At 41.8% G+C, this 18,729-nt stretch overlaps 1 long non-coding RNA gene across 1 annotated transcript; it reads right to left on the bottom strand.

The window, feature by feature from the left end:
- Nucleotides 1–9,982: 9,982 nt before the first annotated feature.
- On the bottom strand, nucleotides 9,983–17,776 carry LOC109252935 (uncharacterized). The gene is made up of 3 exons (XR_002074180.2): nucleotides 16,263–17,776; nucleotides 13,965–14,056; nucleotides 9,983–10,365 (listed from the first exon to the last, which is right to left on the bottom strand). It is a non-coding gene; the product is annotated as an uncharacterized LOC109252935 (long non-coding RNA).
- Nucleotides 17,777–18,729: the final 953 nt, after the last annotated feature.

Genomic DNA, 18,729 nt, shown 5'->3' with positions numbered 1-18,729 from the left:
ACCCAGGCACTCCTACAGCTAAGGTTATATTTAACAATGAAATACTGAGTGCTCTGCTCTCATATCAGGATTAAAATTAGGATTTCTCTCCACTTCTAGTCTACCTTGTTCTGGTTGCGCTAGTCAGGGAAGAAAAAGAAATAAAAGGTCTCTCCTCTGGAAAAGAAGTAAAGTTCACTTCCCTCACAAATGACAAGGTCATTTACATAGAAAACTAGATGGAATTTAAAAATAAATTTTTTTGGTTTTATTATATAAAATGTATATTTATGTAAAAACAAATAAGTAATATTATTATTAAAAAAATAATTTTTTTTACTTTTAAATAGTTTTAACTACTGACCAAGGAAGAATTTCAGGGTGAATGGACTGCTCTGGCTCCTGAGTTCATGGCTGCTCCACCTGTGGTCCCAGACCTGCTCTGCAGGCAGGCATGTGCCTCTGTGCCTTTTCAGCAATTCCCCACCAAAGACTGGAGTGCTCAGCACCCCACTGAAGACTGGGGTGCGGCTCCCCCTGTTCAGGCCACCGAATGGGTAGTAATGACCACTGAGTGGTCTTAAGCTGTTCCTGTACAATCTGTGGAACAAAATTGAAATACAATTGATGGAAAATAGATGGTTTCTTTGAAAAATAAATAAATAATAAGAGCTCCTAAAATTAATAAAGTTGTTTGGCAAAGTTACACAAGATCCATAGAAGCATTTCAAGCTTTGTTTGCCTGTAAACACTGCTTTAGCTGCATCCCACAAACTTGGACATGTACCACTTATTAAATCAGTTCAAGATGGTACCTGATTAAAGACTTCCACTTTGACTCATGTTTATTCAGAAGTGTTTTCTGAGTTCAGATTATTTAGGAGAATTTCCTAATATCTTTTTGCTACTGACTTCTAGCTTCATCCCATTACAGTCAAAGACTGTGTAATTTCTTTCCTTGGTTTAGATTTGTTTTATGTCCCAGAATTTTGTAAGATTTTTCTTTTCTTTTTTTAAGTAGGCTCCATACCCAATGTGAAGCCCAAGGCGGGACTTGAACTTATGACCCTGAGGTCAAGGTCTGAGCTGAGATCAAGAGTCAAATGCTTAACCAACTGAGCCACCCAGGAGCCACTACTTTGTAAGATTTTTTTTTTTTTTTTTTTTAATTTATTTATTATTTTTTTTTTTTTTAGCGTTTATTTATTTTTGAGACAGAGAGAGACAAAGCATGAACGGGGGAGGGTCAGAGAGAGGGAGACACAGAATCTGAAACAGGCTCCAGGCTCTGAGCTGTCAGCACAGAGCCCGACACGGGGCTCGAACCCACGGACCGCGAGATCATGACCTGGGCGAAGCCGGCCGCTTAACCGACTGAGCCACCCAGGCGCCCCTGTAAGATTTTAATTTTTTTAATGTTTATTTATTTTTGAGAGACAGAGGGCAAGCGGGGAAAGAGCAGAGAGAGAGGAAGACACAGAATCCGAAGCAGGCTCCAGGCTCTGAGCTGTGAGCACAGAGCCCAACATGGGGCTCAAACTCACAAACTGCAAGATTATGACCTGAGCCAAAGTTGGATGCTTAACCAACTGAGCCACCCAGACACCGCACTCTGCACCCCACAGTGCACACTGGTTTCAGTGGTTTTTTTATCATACAGCTGTGCACGTATTAACACAACCATTTTTTAAATATTTCAATCACCACAAAAAAAACAAAAACAAAAAACCTTGTAGCCCTCAGCCATCACCCTAAGTAGCCTTATCCCTCCCATCTCTGGGCAACATGAACTTACTCTGTTTCCATACATTTTGCTCACTCGGGACATTTTCTATAAAAGAAATCTATCATCTGTAGGAAATGACCTTTACTTAGCACAATGTTTTCGAGGTGCATCTGGCCTGTGCCTTGTATCAGAACTTTATTCCTTTTTTTTTTTTTTTAAGTTTATTTATTTTGAGAGTGTGAGCCATCAGGCGCGCAAGCGTGCACAGGGCCCCAAATGGGCTCTCTTCACCAACCAGTGAGATCATGACCTGATCTGAAATCAAGAATCCCATACTTAAGTGACTGAGCCACCCAAGCGCCCCCTACTTTATTCCTTTTGAAAAACTTTTTAGGATGTAGTTTAATATACATAAAGCAAATTTTACCGTGCAATGTACAGGTCGAGCATCTGTCAAACAGCTCTTCCATCCCCCTGCCAGAAATTCTCCCTTTATGGGGCGGTTTGTGAGTTCGAACCCTAAATCGGGCTCCGTGCTAACACGGCAGAGCCAGCTTGGGATTCTTTCTCTCGCTCTCTCTTCTCTCTCTCTGCCCCTTCCCGACTGGCGTTCTCTCTCTCTCTCTCTCTCAAAATAAACGAATTAATTAGAAAAAGGTATTCTGCCTTTATCATCACATGTCTTGTCCCCCAGGCTCAATGAGACACCCCGCCCCCACAAAAACTTCCAACAAACCACGCTCCCATCCGGGGCACTATCTCTCACCCACCTCAGACGCTGAATCAAACCACCCAGGGACCTTCCAGCCCAGGGTCACTGTGCCCACCCAGCCTCCTCCTCAGCACCCAGTCCTGAGCTCAGACCTCGGGCCTCACCACAGGGCTTCCGGGGGTTCTGCTGGGCCACCAGACCAAAGTCAAGGACTGAAGCTCCTCGTGCACCTTCGGCTACCCGCCCGCCGCACTTCCGCTCGGCTCCCCGCACTTCCGCTCGGCTCCCCGCACTTCCGCTCGGCTCCCCGTACCCCTGACGCGCAGGCGCAGCAGCGGGTGGAAGAGCCCGTGGGGACGTCTGGGTGCCGGATTTCCCACCTCCACCTGTGAGGCAACATGGCCGCGCCCTCACCCCTATTTGCCCTTGGAGGCAGCCGCTTTAGGAAGCGCGCCAGCTTTGGTAAAACCACTTTTTCCTTGCCCGGAGTCCAAAGCTGTCCCGCTTGGGCGGAAGCGATTGTAACTAGCCACCCGTCACTAGGTCTTGCTTGCTATCAGCGGAGCACCACCACTTACCCAGCCGAGCGGCACGCTCCGCCTGGCATACGGAGGTGGTTCGTATTTGTGGCATGTGTGAGGAAAACAAGGCATCCCTTCACAGACCTCTCCGTGAATGTCCTCTCACATAAAGCCCCATCATCAATGATCTCCCCCCAGATATTCCACAAGCACTGATTCCCCAAACCTCCAGTTATTACGGAACTAGCGCATTTGCTCCTTGGTGAGTTACAGATAACAAACTACACAAGGGGAGCTTGGGTGGATCGGTGGGTTGTGCCTCTGACTTCCGCTCAGGTTTTGATCTCGTGATTTGTGAGTTGGAGTCCCTCACAGGGCTTTGCACTGATGATGGCGCAGAGCCTGCTTGGGATTCTCTCTTCCCATCTCTCTGCCCCTCCCCTATCATGCTCGAAATAAATACACTTTAAAAAAAAAAAAAAAAAAAGGCAATTCCAAGTGGAATTGTCACAAAGGAAGTTTTATTTTCAGCAAATACGGAGATTACAGGGATTAACTCCCAAAGCCCTGAATTCCCAAGGAGTGAGTTTCTTTTATTTAGGGTTAGGATGAATATTCAGAAAGGGGAGTTTTGTCATCCTGTGTAGAGGTGGAAATAAGGTCATGCCTGCATCTTAAGGCAATTGGCCTATACATACATTGTATGTTATGTCAATGAGGTTTGTGCTCTTCCTTAGGCAGAGATTTTTTTTAATACATATTTTTGTATTTTAAAGCTCAAACAAGGGAGTGGGACAGAGGGAGAGACAGAGAGAGAGAGAGAGAGAGGGAGAGAGAATCTTAAGCAGGCTCCAACTCAGGGCAGAGCCTGTTGCAGGGCTGGATCCCATGGCCCTTGGGATCATGACCTGACCCAAAATCAAGTCAGTTGCTTATCCAACTGAGTCACCCAGGCGCCTTGAGATTTTAACATTATAATGAAGCAGAAATAAATGCCAGACATGGAGAAGGGGCGATGTGCATGCTCCAAGAGCCAGCATAAACTGGATTCTTGGCCTTATCATCTTGGGCAAAGGGTTCAGGGCCTAGCTTACTTTTGAAACAGCACTTAAGAGTTTTGTTTTTGTTTTTACCACTGACTTTCTCTTAAATGGTTAGGCTACAGACTTAGTTTTTACACTACCTTTGTTCCCTAAAAAGCCTTAACTACTAAGGTTCTTGCATTTCTTTGTAATCTAGACACCTCCTAGGAAGTTCTGCAAGAATTGTGCTAAGGCAAGTAGGGCACAGATTACAGAAAATAGCTGGGGGCCTAAAATGACTTGTCATTTTAGAAAATGAAATTTAAAAAACACCAGTAACTGGTCTTTTTCTGTGGACCCCTCTTTCTACTCACAAAATGGTTGCATGTGGGGGGGGGGGTGTATGAAAATATTTGACCATTAAATATTGGGATAGTACTCAGTCTATGCATCCTCTTTTAATATCTGTTCAACAATTTTGGAGAGGAAATGAATGGACACTTTTCTAAGCCACCAAATTGATTTTGCTAATTGTCATGAACTACCTGTGGTCTCCAAAGAACAGAGTCCAAAACAGTTGCTTTGGACCACCATAAACCATCTTAGGACAAAAGATGATAATGATAATTCAATCTACCACTTGCACAATGCTCCAGGCACAGTTCTAAATGCTCTGCAAACATCAAGTTATTTAAATTTCGTAAGAGGGGCACCTGGGTGGTTCAGATGGTTGAGCATCCGACTTTGGCTCGGGTCATGATCTCTTGGTTCCTGAGTTTGAGCCCCACACCAGGCTTGCTGCTGTCAGTGCAAAGCCCGCTTTGGATCCTCTGTCCCCCCCCTCTTTGCTCCTCCCCACTCCCACACTCTCTCTCTCAAAATAAATAAAATTTAAAGAATTAAAAAGCTATGGCAGAGGAATAATGGCCCCCAAAGATGCCCATGCCCTACCCTCCAGAACCTGTGAACATGTTACCTTATATGACAAAAGGGACTTTGCAGATGTGATTAAGTTGAGGATCTGAAGATGGTGAAATAATCCTGGACTATGTGATGGGCCCAATATAATCACAGGGACTCTATAAGAGGAAGGCAGGAAGGTCAGAGTCAGAGTAGGAGATGTGAAAATGGAAGCAGAAATCAGAGTCAAAAAGATTTGAAGATGCTATGTGTCTGGCTTTGAAGAGGGAGCGTTTCTTATTTACAGAAAATTCAAAATAACTGCATGGCACCTGGGACCCAGATCTTGGTTTCTAATACCATTCTCCAATAAAATGAACCAGGGTTCCTTGGAGAAATGACTGACTGGAGGACTGAGGATATATATAAGTGGAGTCTGGAGCACCTTGTAGTTCAAAAATAAATAAATAGGTAGATAGATAAATAGAGAGTGTTCAGTGACAACAACAACAAATCCACAGTGATGGGGGTATTTTAAGGGGCACAGGAATCAACTGAAAACAATCTCAATGGCCAAAATTGGAAAAAATCTGAGGAACAAAATAAACTAGTACTGGATTATAACCCAAGGTATAAAATAAATGTCCAGGAATCCATACTGATATAAATGATTAAACAAATAAGGTAGAACAGATAAATCTCCTATGCAGAATTCCAAATAATTTATGTAGATACCTCACCTTCAAGGACATAAAGCATTAACTCTCTACTCTGGAATTGCGGGCTATCACGCACAGTGATTGCTTTCCAAAAAGCATAGTACACAAAGGGTCAGGGACGGGGGGAAGTAGGGAAGAATGACCTTATAATGGAGAAACCTGACAAATACATCTCATCTAGGTTCAAGGATGTTGACAGTATGTCCCCTTGGCATGATATGATATTTTACTTCTGTGGTCTTCCCCCAAAACATAGAACACCTGTCTAATAATAAAAAATATTAGGCCAATCCCAATAGAGGGACATTTTACAAAATACCTGCCCAGCACTTCTCAAAACTGTCATGGTCATTAAAAGCAAGGAACATCTGAGAGACTGTCATAGCCAAGAAGGGACTAAGAGGTATTACAACAAAACGTAATATGGTATCCCAGATGGAATCCTAGAACAGAAAGGGACATTAGGTAAAAAACATAGTATGGACTTTAGTTAACAATAATGTAACAGTATTGATTCATTCATTGTAACAAATGTACCACATTAATGTTAGATGTTAGTAACAGAGAAACTGGATGTGGGATATATGGGAACTCTATGCAATTTTTTTTCCTGTAAATCTAAAATTGGTCTAAAAAACATAGTTTAGGGGAGAAAAAAGTAAACATAGCCAGGCTACCGGATAAATAGTACAAGAGTGGGGCAGTTGGTTAAGTTCAGTTGGTTAAGCATCCGACTTCGGCTCAGTCATGACCTCACAGTTCATGGGTTGGAGCCCCACTTCAGGCTCTGTGCTGACAGCTCAGAGCCTGTAGCCTGCTTCAGATTCTGTGTCTCTCTCTTTATATATCCCTCCCATTTGTGCTGTCTCTCTCTCTCTCTCTCAAAAATAAATAAACGTTAAATATATGTATATATATGTATGTATAACAGTACAAGCGTAGCTAGTATAAGAGAGGAAGGAGGGGCGCCTGGGCGGCTCAGTAGGTTAAGCGTCTGACTCTTGATCTCACTCAGGTCATGATCTCATGATTCGTGAGTTCAATCCCCACATTGAGCTCTGTGCTGACAGTGTGGAGCCTGTTTGGGACTCCCTCTCTCTCTGCCCCTCCCCCACATGTGCACTCACGCCCTCTGTCTCAAAATGAATAAATTTTTTAAAAGACATAAGGAATTTTGGGGGAGAGGAGATAACTTCTATTTCTGATCTTTATGATGAAGGAAGAACATCACAGGGGAGGGGAGGTGTTCTGGAGGCAAGCAAATATGGGAGTAGAGGCCAAATGTGGCAATACTTGTCAATTTGGGAAACGCTAGCATAGAACCAATACCATCCGCTTTCAGAGGGATATTATTGAGAAAGGCGAGTAGGCAAGCCGCAGGTACTGTCCAAGCACTGTTGAAGCAGGAAACCACGGCAGCTCTTGGCAAAGAATCTTCTTTTTTTTTTTTTTTCTTACCTGAAAATCATTTTTTCTGGCAGGCTGACTCCAAGAAAGCCCTCAATGATTCCCAACTTTTGGTATTCATACTCTTCTGTAAAACTCTCCCCGCCCTCAGCATGTGCTGGCCTAGCAACTTGCTTCTGAGACAAGATGATAGCAGAGACAGTGGACTTAGATGTCATATGCACAATGTGATACTGTCCATAAACCATCTTCAAATGAGTTGAGTCATTCACATAGCGATGAGGAAGAGCTCAAGGCATTCTATCTCAAAATACACATTAAGGAGATTTATCTGATGAAAAATGAGTGTGGACTTATGACAAGCCTCCAAATATCCATTGCAACCATAGGTTTATCTCCTTTGTGAGATCTCTGCCATTTGGCTAAAGATTCCACACACTTATCGTATCCGCAGACATTTCTCATTTCTGACACGAGGCCACAGAATATAACTGAAAACCTTATCCTATTCACCCCTGTAACTTGGCAGGTTTGGGGTGTTCAAACCCAGCACATTCCAAAGGACTGAGCTTTTTTCCAAGTTTATTATTTAGGAGAGAGAGTGCATGAGCACATGAGCAGGGGAGGGGCAGAGACAGAGACAGAGAGAGAGAATCCCAAGCAGACTCCATGCTGTCAGCACAGAGCCCGACGTGGGGCTCAATCCCACAACTGTGAGATCATGATCTGAGTCGAAATCAAGAGTCGGACTCTTAACCGACTGAGTCACCCAGGCACCCCCAAATGGACTGACCTTTGACTAGCACCTTGGAGAGAACCTCTCAGCCCCTGGAGTATACCGCCTGAGAAGAGCGTCTTTGTATATCTGGGGTTTGGGCCACACGGTGTAGTTTATGCTAGCAATGTTTTTGGTAAACACCTGTTTTTGTTCACCTGTTGACCTTGAGGAGTGTGGAGTGTGAGTTCAGGTCAGACATATGGTTACTCCATTCCTACATAAGCACAAGTAAACACCCTGGGCACTGAGACAAAGGTGAGTTTCCCTGGTTGGCAATATTCCATATGAGGTGTCACATTGTGGCAGAAGAATTAAGCACTGTCCATACAATTCCACTGAGAAAAGGCAACTGGAAATATATACCTGGTTTCTCCTGGATTCTGCCCTATGCATTTTACATTTGCTAATTCAATCTGTAACTTTTCACTATAATACCTATAACTATAATAGTTATATTATGCTATATATAATGCTATATAGGCTATATATATAATGCTATATATATATGCTAATATATTATATTATGCTATAATAACTATAGCATAATAACTATAACCGTAAGAGCTTTATCAGTCTTTTGAGAATAATCCAATGGGAAAGTGACCTTAAGGACCTGATATAACTGTCTTCCTATAATTTTTTTCCTATGAGAACTTATTGATGATTTGGAAGTCAAGCTCACTACAATTCAACCTTCTAAGAGCCACTGATATTTAATGATGTTTATCTTTCCATTATCAGTGCTTCATTAGGGTACTCTCAGTGAAAGTTTCCAACTGCATAAAAAGCTAAAACTTTTATTAAAAGGCTTTTCCGATACTCTGGTTTCTCTTCAGATCATATAAATCTTTCACCTTTTAAAAGGCTTTTCCATAATGAGTGTATCAAATTTTCCTTACGAGTTTACTGTGACCTAAAATAAAACACAATTGTTAACTGAAGGCACTACCACGTTGACAGTATCCATAAGGTTTCTCTCCTGTGCAGGTTCTCTGTCGTCTCCTAAAAGTGCACATCTAACAACAGGTTGTCCTACAAGAACTATATTCCTATCCCCACTCGTGTTTAATGTCTGGAATACCACAGAAGGCCTTCCAGTCACTGTTTAACAGAGTTTTCCTCTTGTATGGGGTCTGTGATACACAATGAGCTGGGATTTCCACAGAAACAATTTTTCACCTTGACTGAATCCACATGTGTCGCTCTCCTGTGACTTGCCTTGTGTTTGATGAGGCATGACTTGTGAGAGGCTTTCCTACAATCGCTGCATCCATATTGTGTCTCTCTGTACGGATTCCCTGATGTCTACTGAGTACCGACTTTGTGAAATAGCCTTTCCCACATTCACTACATTTATAAGGTTTCTCTCCTGTATGAGTTCTTTGACGTCTCATGAGACTTGACTTCTGAAAGCAGGGTTTTCCAGCGCCACTGCCTACATAGGGAGAATTTCCGGTGTCAAATCCCTGATGTGTACCGAGCGAGACTTCCTGGAGACAGCTTTCCCACACTCACTGCAACCATGGGGCTTCATTCTTCTTTCAGTTCGCTGATGTATCCTACAGAATACTTCACCATATTTAAGGTGTTTACACGGTTTCTCCTGCATGAGTTCTCTGATGCGCAGTGAGCTAAAACTTCCGGAGAAATTTTTCCCACATACACTGCATCCATGGGGCTTTTGTTCTGTATGAGTTCTCTGATGTCCAGTGAGCAGTGACCTTCTCATAAAGGTTTTACCACATTCAATACATTCACAATGTTTCTTTCTTTTCCTTTTCCAGTTTGATGTGTAATGAATTGTCAATTGGTGCTGATGGTGTTTCTGTATTGACTGCATTTAATTCCAGTGTAACATTTTTCATACTTAATACGAGGAAATGATTTATCTATTAAACTTATTGGTATTCTTCACTGCACAGCTTTTACTCTGGTTAACTAACTTTGAATTAGAGTTCAGTATGTCAAAACTACCATGACTTTGCCTTAAAGTAACAAGATTTCTTTACAGATTAAACATATTTCCAGATGAACTGTGTTCATGACCTCTTTCCATGTTTTTTTTTAATATGAAATTTATTGTCAAATTGGTTTCCATACAATACCCAGCGCTCCTCCCAACAGGTGACCTCCTCAATGCCCATCACCCACCCTCCCCTCCCCCCCCCCCCATCAACCCTCAGTTTATTCTCAGTTTTTAAGAGTCTCTTATGCTTTGGCTACCTCCCTCTCTAACTTTTTTTTCCTTCCCCTCCCCCATGGTCTTCTGTTAAGTTTCTCAGGATCCACATAGGAGTGAAAACATATGGACTCTGTCCTTCTCTGTATGACTTATTTCACTTAGCATCACACTCTCCAGTTCCATCCACGTTGCTACAAAGGGCCATATTTCACTATTTCTCATTGCCACGTAGTATTCCATTGTGTATATAAACCACAAATTCTTTATCCATTCATCAGTTGATGAACATTTAGGCTCTTTCCATAATTTGGCTATTGTTGAAAGTGCTTCTATAAACATTGGGGTACATCTTTCCATGTTCTTTAGCTTGTTTTGGATTTCCAAAGGCCACTGCATATGATCACCAACTTCTCAAACTTCTAGGGAAAAAAATGAATTCTTTCACAATAATGTTACAGAACATAACTGCTTCTAAAATACCATGGTTTGGGCTAGCTCTCTGACAATTCTACTGTCACATGAAAGAAATCATTAAGCGTAAATTTCTTTCTTGGACAAGAGGAGAAACACAATGAAGTAAAATCATAACGTACAAAAAAAAAAAAAAAAAAAAAAAACCCAAACCAAACCAAACCAAACCAAAAACAGTTGATACAGAATCAATGGTAGAAAATTTCCAATTAGTAAAACTTTTTGGTGCTCTTTGAATAGATCCTTGTAAAATGGGCACAGAGGATGAAGCAGAAATGTATCTCATTAACACAAGATCAGGTAAGCTGGAGAGACATCTGATCTAACATGATGAGGGGACGTAGCCATTCATTCTACCAATATTTATTGAATGTATACTATGTATCATGTATTGTAAACAGCACTGGGGTACAGACTAAAGAGGAACGTTCTTTGCATTCCAGTGGGCAAAAAGAGAACAAAATGGAAGGAAAGAAGACAACTAGAGACCAAAAAGTGGTTCAAAGGATATGAAAAAGAATGGAAGTTGATCAACTTTACATAGATAATCAGCAATGAGAAAATAAAAGTTGAGCCAAGAAACCAGGAATAAGGAATGTAAAGAATTATAGAAGGTTTTGTTCAAGTACAATGGCAGTGCAAAGGCCTGGAGACAGAGGTTTGGGCCAGATCAAGACCCAGAAAGGTAGCCAGTAGGTCCTGAGTACAATCCCAATACAGGGAGAAAGAAGAGTTAATGTTCAAAAGGTAGATGGGAGTTAGATCATGTAGATCTGACAGGAGGAATCAGAATCTGACGCTATTACCAGTGACAAGCCACTGGGAGTTTTGAGCAGGTGGCATCATGTTCCGATTTACATTTCCAAAGGATTCCTGACTGTTACACAGATACTGATGGGAGAAGGCGGAGTGTGGGAGAAAGAGGAAACAGGAAGTTAATGTAGTAAGGCAGCCAAGAGATAATGGTGGCTGGGTCAAGAGCAACAACAGTGGAGATGTCAAGTGGATGAACTCAGGATACATTTAGGAGAAAGAAAAGACAACATTCAATGTTGAATTCAATGTGGGCTGTGAGTAAAAGGGAGGAATCGCAGGGTTTTCCTAGGCATTTGGCTTAAATGCCTAAGTACTGGCTGTACTGTTGAGGAGCATCAGGAAGATAGGTTTTGAATGTGGGGAAAACCAGGTCTATATTTTGAGGCACAAACATTTTGAGATGGTCATTGGATATCTAAGTGCAGACTCAATTGGAGATAGGAATGTGGAGGAAGATTTTGGCTGGAAGACCAATTTGGGTGTTATCTATATAGAAATATTACCTAAAGAGAAATGACTAGGTGAGGTCCCTCTGGGAGAGTTAAAAACCAGGAAAATGATGACTCAGGCCTTTACGCATTCTGACTTTTAGGGTTTTGTAAAGAGGAAATGCCCAGAGAATGAGGGAGGCCCTTCCAGGAGCAAAAGAGAAGTGACTCATGACCAGGGAAACAAGAAGGTATAGGTATTTACTTAGAACAAATTCTGGAAGAGGCAGGTCAGAAAGCAAAATTTCTTTCAGTGGACATCCTGCTCCCAAATCTTGTCTCTCTTATTAATTCAGTAATACTGCTACCAAGTTAATTTCCCTAAAGTGCCCTTCTCTTACAATGTGGGGAAGATTCCTGTAGTCAGTGCTCTAACTTTCTGTCTGAGGTTATTCTCATATAAGGACGAGAAGAGGATCATCCATGTATCTTTTAAAATTTTTAAATCCTGTGAATTTTAAAACCAAAAAGTTGGTGGGGCGTCCGACTCTTCAGACTCTTGATTTCTCAAGTCATGATCTCACCGTCATGGGTTTGAGGCCCACTTTGGCCTCTGCGCTGGCAGTGCGGAGCCTGCTTGGGATTCTGTCTCCCTCTCTCTCTCCCCCTTCCCACTTGTGCCCTCTCTCTCCAAATAAATATTAAATACATACATACATAACTAAAAAATAAAATTAGGCCAGAGAACCATCTAAACCATCTAAGCATCCATTAGCACAACACTGCTGAACTGTCACTTTTTCCTTCCAAGTCCCTTAAATAATGGAACTACAGACTATAATAGCTGGCTTTCTCCTGTTACATTCCCCAAGCCCTCTTCTTGCCAGTGACACTCCTGATTCTTCCTGAATTCTGTATTTATACCTTAGTTGTTACAGATCTGGAATTCATCAATTAAGGGGTCCTCATTCTAGATCAAGAAACTGGGGCACTTAATCTTCTACTTGTAGAGACTGGTTTAAAGGAAGCTAACTTGGAATTCAAGGAATAGAGAGAAAACTAATTTTTTTTAAATGTTTATTTATTTTTGAGAGACAGAGAGAGACATGGCACGAGTGGGGGAGGGGCATAGAGAGAGGGAGACACAGAATCTGAAGCAGGCTCCAGGCTCTGAGCTGTCAGCACACAGCCCAATGCAGGGCTCGAACTCAAGACCTGTGAGATCACATCCTGACCGGAAGTCGGACGCTCAGCTGACTGAGCCACCCAGGCATCCTGAGAAAACTAAATATAAGCAAAATATTGTATCTTGGAGTCTCTGGATCAGAGAGGGATTTAAATATCATATAGTTGGTAACAGGGTTATAACTAGGATTTTTTAGACTAGGGAAACTAAACCAAGAGTAACAACGAAGTTGAATCAAGAGAAAGACCTGATCCAGTAAATATATGTGGAAATCAGCAAAGTATCCATGAGTTTTATGGTTTGATTTCAGGTGAAACCTAAGATTGTGAATTTCTTTGTTTTGTTTTTTTTTGTTTTGTTTAAGTGAATTCCATTATTTCAGTACATTTGGGAGCTATAATTCATCCTGAAAATTACAATATTTATAGCTCCTCCCTTACCATTTCATTATAAAAATTTTCAAACATACACACAAGTTGAAGGAACTATACTCTGAACAGCCATATGCCCATCTCCCTGATTCTATAGTTAACATTTTCTACACTTGCTCTATCTCATATTCGCCCATCCAGAATGAGGAACTAAATACATAAACATCAAAAGACCAGGTTGTTATGGAAACACAGCACTCAAAGTGGGTTGAAGGTCAGGAAGGGAAATCAGTATTATCCAATGAAGGAGGAAAGTTCACTAGTCAGAAGACAGCGATGAATCTGAAGTATTCTCTTTGCAGAGAGGCATGGAAGACTGGATTTCCAACGCAAGAGAAGAGGAAGGAACATACAATGGCCCTATGGCTGGCAACAAAAAAGGGAAAGATTTGAGAATCCTCAGTACGAAAAAAAATCTAAGCAAAACAAATCAAGACCCTAGATGAAGTAAATCAGGACCAAATCCAGAGGTGGGAACACAGAAGTATTTTCCTCTAAATGCATAAGCGATGAATAACATAGGAAAGCAATAACCAGAGACTCCATTTAGATATCCTTAGAGACTATCAAAAGTTTAGAAACTAGAAGATGAATCACCTCCACAGTATTTCAAAGGTGTGAGGCCTTCACGAACCAAGGAATTGCCTTCTATTTCTCTTCTACCTGGATGCTTCTCATTCACTTACCTGGAAAGCTCCAAGCATGGTTTTCCTTTTCCATTTATGGTTTATCTCCTAGCTTCAATTTGAAGATTTCCATGGTCTGGTATTTTGGTACCCTATTAGGAAAAATTACAGAATACTTGGAAAAATATATTTGGGCACAATATGCAGACATTGTTACATAATACCTTTTACAGACTGTGCAAGTACACTTTGGACTAGGGCTTATCCTGAAGAGTGGGGAGCACACTCCCCCATCCATCTAGGAGACTGAGAATCTACCGCTTACAAAGTTCAAGTCTTATGCAGGGGTCAGCAGACTAAGGCCCATGACTGTAACTAAGAAGAGTTTCTACATTTTAAATGTTATAAAGGAAAAAGGAGAATATGATACAGAGGACAGTTAGTAGCCCATAGGGCCTACAGTATTTACTACCTGGCCCTCCAGAAAAACTTCCGCAACCTCTCTTACATTATTCAGCACTTCAGATACCCCCCAAAATCAGTCCACAATTGAGAAAGACGAGGTGTCAATTGGACACCTTGAGTGACACAGGGAACCAGTCCTTTCCGCCACATTGCTAGGAGCTGCCCACTCCTCCCGGGTGAATTGCACAGCTACATCTTCAAATAACAATGATCCTGCAGCAGTAAATTCTTTTTTTTTTTTTTAGATGGTACGTTTTGTTATGTTATTTGAGAAAGAGCACACATGAGCAGGGGAGAGGGGCAGAGGAGAGAATCTTAAGCTGCCTCAACACTCACGATGGAGCCCAATGCAGGGCTCGATCCTACGACCCTGGGATCATGACCTGAGCTGAAATCAAGACTCAGATGCTCAACTGACTGAGTCACCCAGGTGCTTCGCAGTAAGTTCTTCTTTCATCTGAGGTGATTATTTGACAGTTTGGGAGAGATCTGTGGAAATCTAATCATTTCTAATGTATAGGCTGTATCTATACATGTGCATTTACATTATATATTGTGGAAGAGAGGGAAGTCTTATATAGACATCCTGCTACTATAATTCAGTCATCCATTTACTCAATAATTCAGAAGGTTTTCTAAATTAAAGGGGCACCTAGGTGGCTCAGTCGGTTAAGTGTCCAAGTCTTGGTTTCGGCCCAGGTCGTGATCTCACAGTTCATGGGTTTGAGCCCCACATTGGGCTCTGTGCTGACAGTGTGGAGCCTGCTTGGGATTCTCTCTCTGTCCCTCTCTCCATACCTCCCCTCCACACTTGCTCACTCTCTCTAAATAAATAAATACACTTTTAAAAAAGAAAGAAAAGGGGTGCCTGGATGGCTCAGTCGCTTAAGCGTCTGACTTCGGCTCAGGTCATCATCTCACGGTCTGTGGTTTCAAGTCCTGTGTCGGGCTCTGTGCTGACAGCTCAGAGCCTGGAGCCTGCTTTGGATTCTGTATCTCCCTCTCTCTCTGCCCCTCCCCTGCTCATGCTCTGTCTCTCTCTGTCTCAAAAATAAATAAAAACATTTTTAAAAAATTAAAAAAAAAAGAAATAAAAAAACAAACTCTACTGGTAGTTCTATACTCAAAATCCAATTCAGCAAAATGGTTTGAGAGGCCATTTAAACCTTAATTCATCTCGATAAATCTAGGTTTTATACCTTGAAAAGGATGGGATAACAGAAGGTATTAAAGGAACTCTAGAAGGAACAACCACCGGTTCAATAAATGCTTTATGCTGGCCAGGTGTACAAATGTATAAAAATTCACTTTATTATGTGTATGCTATACCCCAATAAGAAAGCACAAACGTGCATATGTGTGTGTGTGTATGCACGTGCATGGACACACACACACACACACAGGAAATAGAAAAACAACCACAGAAAGTCTCTTCATGCCTACACCAGAAAGCTGCTATTGAAGCCACTACCCACTGTAGGGCCATCGAGAAATTTATTGAAATTTCAATGCCAGGAAATATTTCTGTCTCTGAGTAAAGGATCTACTTTCTCTGTACAAAACTGCAAATCACATAACATTTAGTGCTTCTCTTGCTGGAAATGGCTGCCAAAAATATTGGAGATAATCTGGGTAGTTTAACATAAATAATTCAGAGTCTTAGTTTGTTTTTTTAATTAATATTCTGACTTTTAAAATTCTGAGCAGATTCTATGACCTACACTTCCACCATTCCAAGTTTGCCTTGATTTTGACATTATAGTCAATATTTAGTTTTCTACAAATTCAGGCCTTTATCAATGTGTATTTTTCCCACTAATCAAATCAACCTGTATAAGCCTCCACAAATGCAACAGGAAAGAAAGAAGGGATAAAGAAATCTGTAAAACTCACTTGGACCTTGGTCCTTTCCTTCTGCTCTTAGAAAATGGCCAGAACTGAGATCTTTGTCCTTTTATTCTTCTAGATTGTCACTCGAATTCTGGTCACAGATTTCACAGGTCATGTTAATGACGTCCCCAGAAATAATGCTCCCTGCTCCTGACTTCACTTGATTCTAAGGACTCAAAAGCAAATTCACTTTAAGCAGTATATCCCCCTGAGCCACACACCTTGTCAGTGGTACCACAGGTGCTGTGGTAGGCAGAATCGTGCCCACCGGAAGATATTCACTTTCTAATCTCTGGAACCTGTGAACATGCTACATCACACGGCAAAAGGGGATTCAGGATGCTGATGAAATTACAGTTGCTAATCAGATAACCCCAAAATAGGGAGATTTCCTGGATTATTCGGGTGGGCCAAATGTCATCACAAGGGTCCCCATAAGTGAAAAGCAGAAGAATCCAGAGAGATGTGATGTGACAAGAAATCCACACACCATTGCTGGCTGTGAAGATGAGAGGAAAGGGAGACAGGAGGCAAGGAGCGGGGACGGCCTCTGGAAGCTGGAAAAGGCAACGAAACAGATTCTCCCTTAGAGCCTACAGAGAAGAAAGTACTCCTACTGACAGGAAAATCCTTAACTTTAGCAGAGGAAAGTCCATGTTGAACTTATAATCCATAGAACTGTAGGGTAATAAACTTGCATCGTTTAAGCCACTAAGGTTATGTTAATTTATTACAGAACCAATAGAAAACTCATATAGGTGTCCCCTAACATAAAATCTCGATACTTTAGGGGCGCCTGGCTGGCACAGTGGGTAGAGCATCAAATGTTTGATCTCAGGATTGTAAGTGCAACCCCACGTTGGGTGCAGAGATTACTTAAAAATAAAATCTTTTTCTTTTTTGAGAGAAAGTGAGATCAAGCACCAGCAGGGGAGGGGCAGAGAGAGAGGGAGATACAGAATCCGAAGCAGGCTCCAGGCTCTGAGCTGTCAGCATTTCTGGCTTGCACTCTGTCTCTCTGTCCCTCAAAAATAAAATAAACATTAAAAAAAAATTTAGAAACCCTGAGAAAACGTGCATTGTTTTAAACCACTAAGTTTGTGGTACACAGCAATGGAACACTAATACACTGAATGACATAGAAATTTTAAATATCAAAGCTAGTCAGAAGCAGCTAAGGCAATACATGGAGAAATTTATATCCTGGTATATGCTATCTACTTTTATGTACATTAGTTCACTTAATTTCACATCCCTTGGAAAGATTTATTCAAGGCACATGGATAAGGGGAAAAGCACTATTAAAAAAAAAACAGGTTTGTTCACACCCTTTATTCTTGAGCCAAAATTATTTGCAGATAATAAGACTGCTCAACTTAAAAAAATGTAAATGTGGGGAGCCTGGGTAGCTTAGTCAGGTGAGTGTCCAACTCTTGATTTCAGCTCAGGTCATGATCCAAGGGTAGTGGGATCAAGCCCCACGTCAGGCTCCATGCCCGTGGAGTCTGCTTAAGAGTCTCATTCTCTCTCTCTCTCTCTCTCTCTCTCTCTCTCTCTCTCTCTCTGCAACTCTCCCTGGCTTGCCCTCTTTCACTCTCAAATAAAAAATAAATAAATAATGTAAAGGAATTCACTGAAACTTTCACTTTCAATAATACCAAGAGCAAGTCAATTGCTCTTTTACAGTGCAACATTGAGAAGCAGGGAATATATTTTTTTTAATTTTTAATGTTTATTTGCTTTGAGGGAGACAGAGTATGAGCAGGAGAGGGGCAGAGAGACAGAGAGGGAGACACAAACTCCGAAGCAGGCTCCAGGCTCTGAGCTGTCAGCACAGAGCCCAACGCGGGGCTCAAACTCACGAACTGTGAGATCATGACCTGAGCTGAAGTCGGATGCTTAACCGACTAAGCCACCCAGGCGCCCCAAGAAGCAGGGAATTTTTTTAAGGTACTACTTAACAACTGCAACGAGGCATAAACTACCTAGGTGCGGGGGGCCGGGCCCCGGTGCCAGGCTGAGACCGGGTCGAGCAACGTTCCCTGTTGACTCAGCCAACCCGGTGGTTCCCCCTCCCATTCCCCCACTTTCAAGGGCATACGAAAGCCTTGTCAAGGCTGAGGAAGTTAATTCCTGAAGCCTGTGGTCTGCAGGTGTTGGCAGTAATGCTACCTCCCTTTTTCTACCCCGAGTTAGATAGGAACAAACATGGGAACTGTGTTTTGCTAGCAATCTATCAACAAGGTCTTGTGACCCGTTCAGAAAGTTCACAAGGTACACAGAACTAAATGTTTTGGCTGGCAGTGATCATGTGAAACCTGTTTATTCTTAGAATGACCTGATCCATAAGAGTCTTATATTATAAAAGATTGTGTACAGCAACAATAAAGCCGTCACTTGGGCCATCAGCCCTGTTCCCAAACTTTCTTCTCTTTTTTTCTTGCATTCCCCTACCCTCAGGACCCTGACA

This window comes from Panthera pardus, unplaced genomic scaffold (assembly GCF_024362965.1).
Source record: "Panthera pardus isolate Hobbes unplaced genomic scaffold, ASM2436296v1 HiC_scaffold_18, whole genome shotgun sequence".
Lineage (NCBI taxonomy): Eukaryota > Metazoa > Chordata > Mammalia > Carnivora > Felidae > Panthera > Panthera pardus.
Note: the sequence above shows the minus strand (reverse complement) of the source record. Positions and strands in the feature narration are given on the sequence as shown.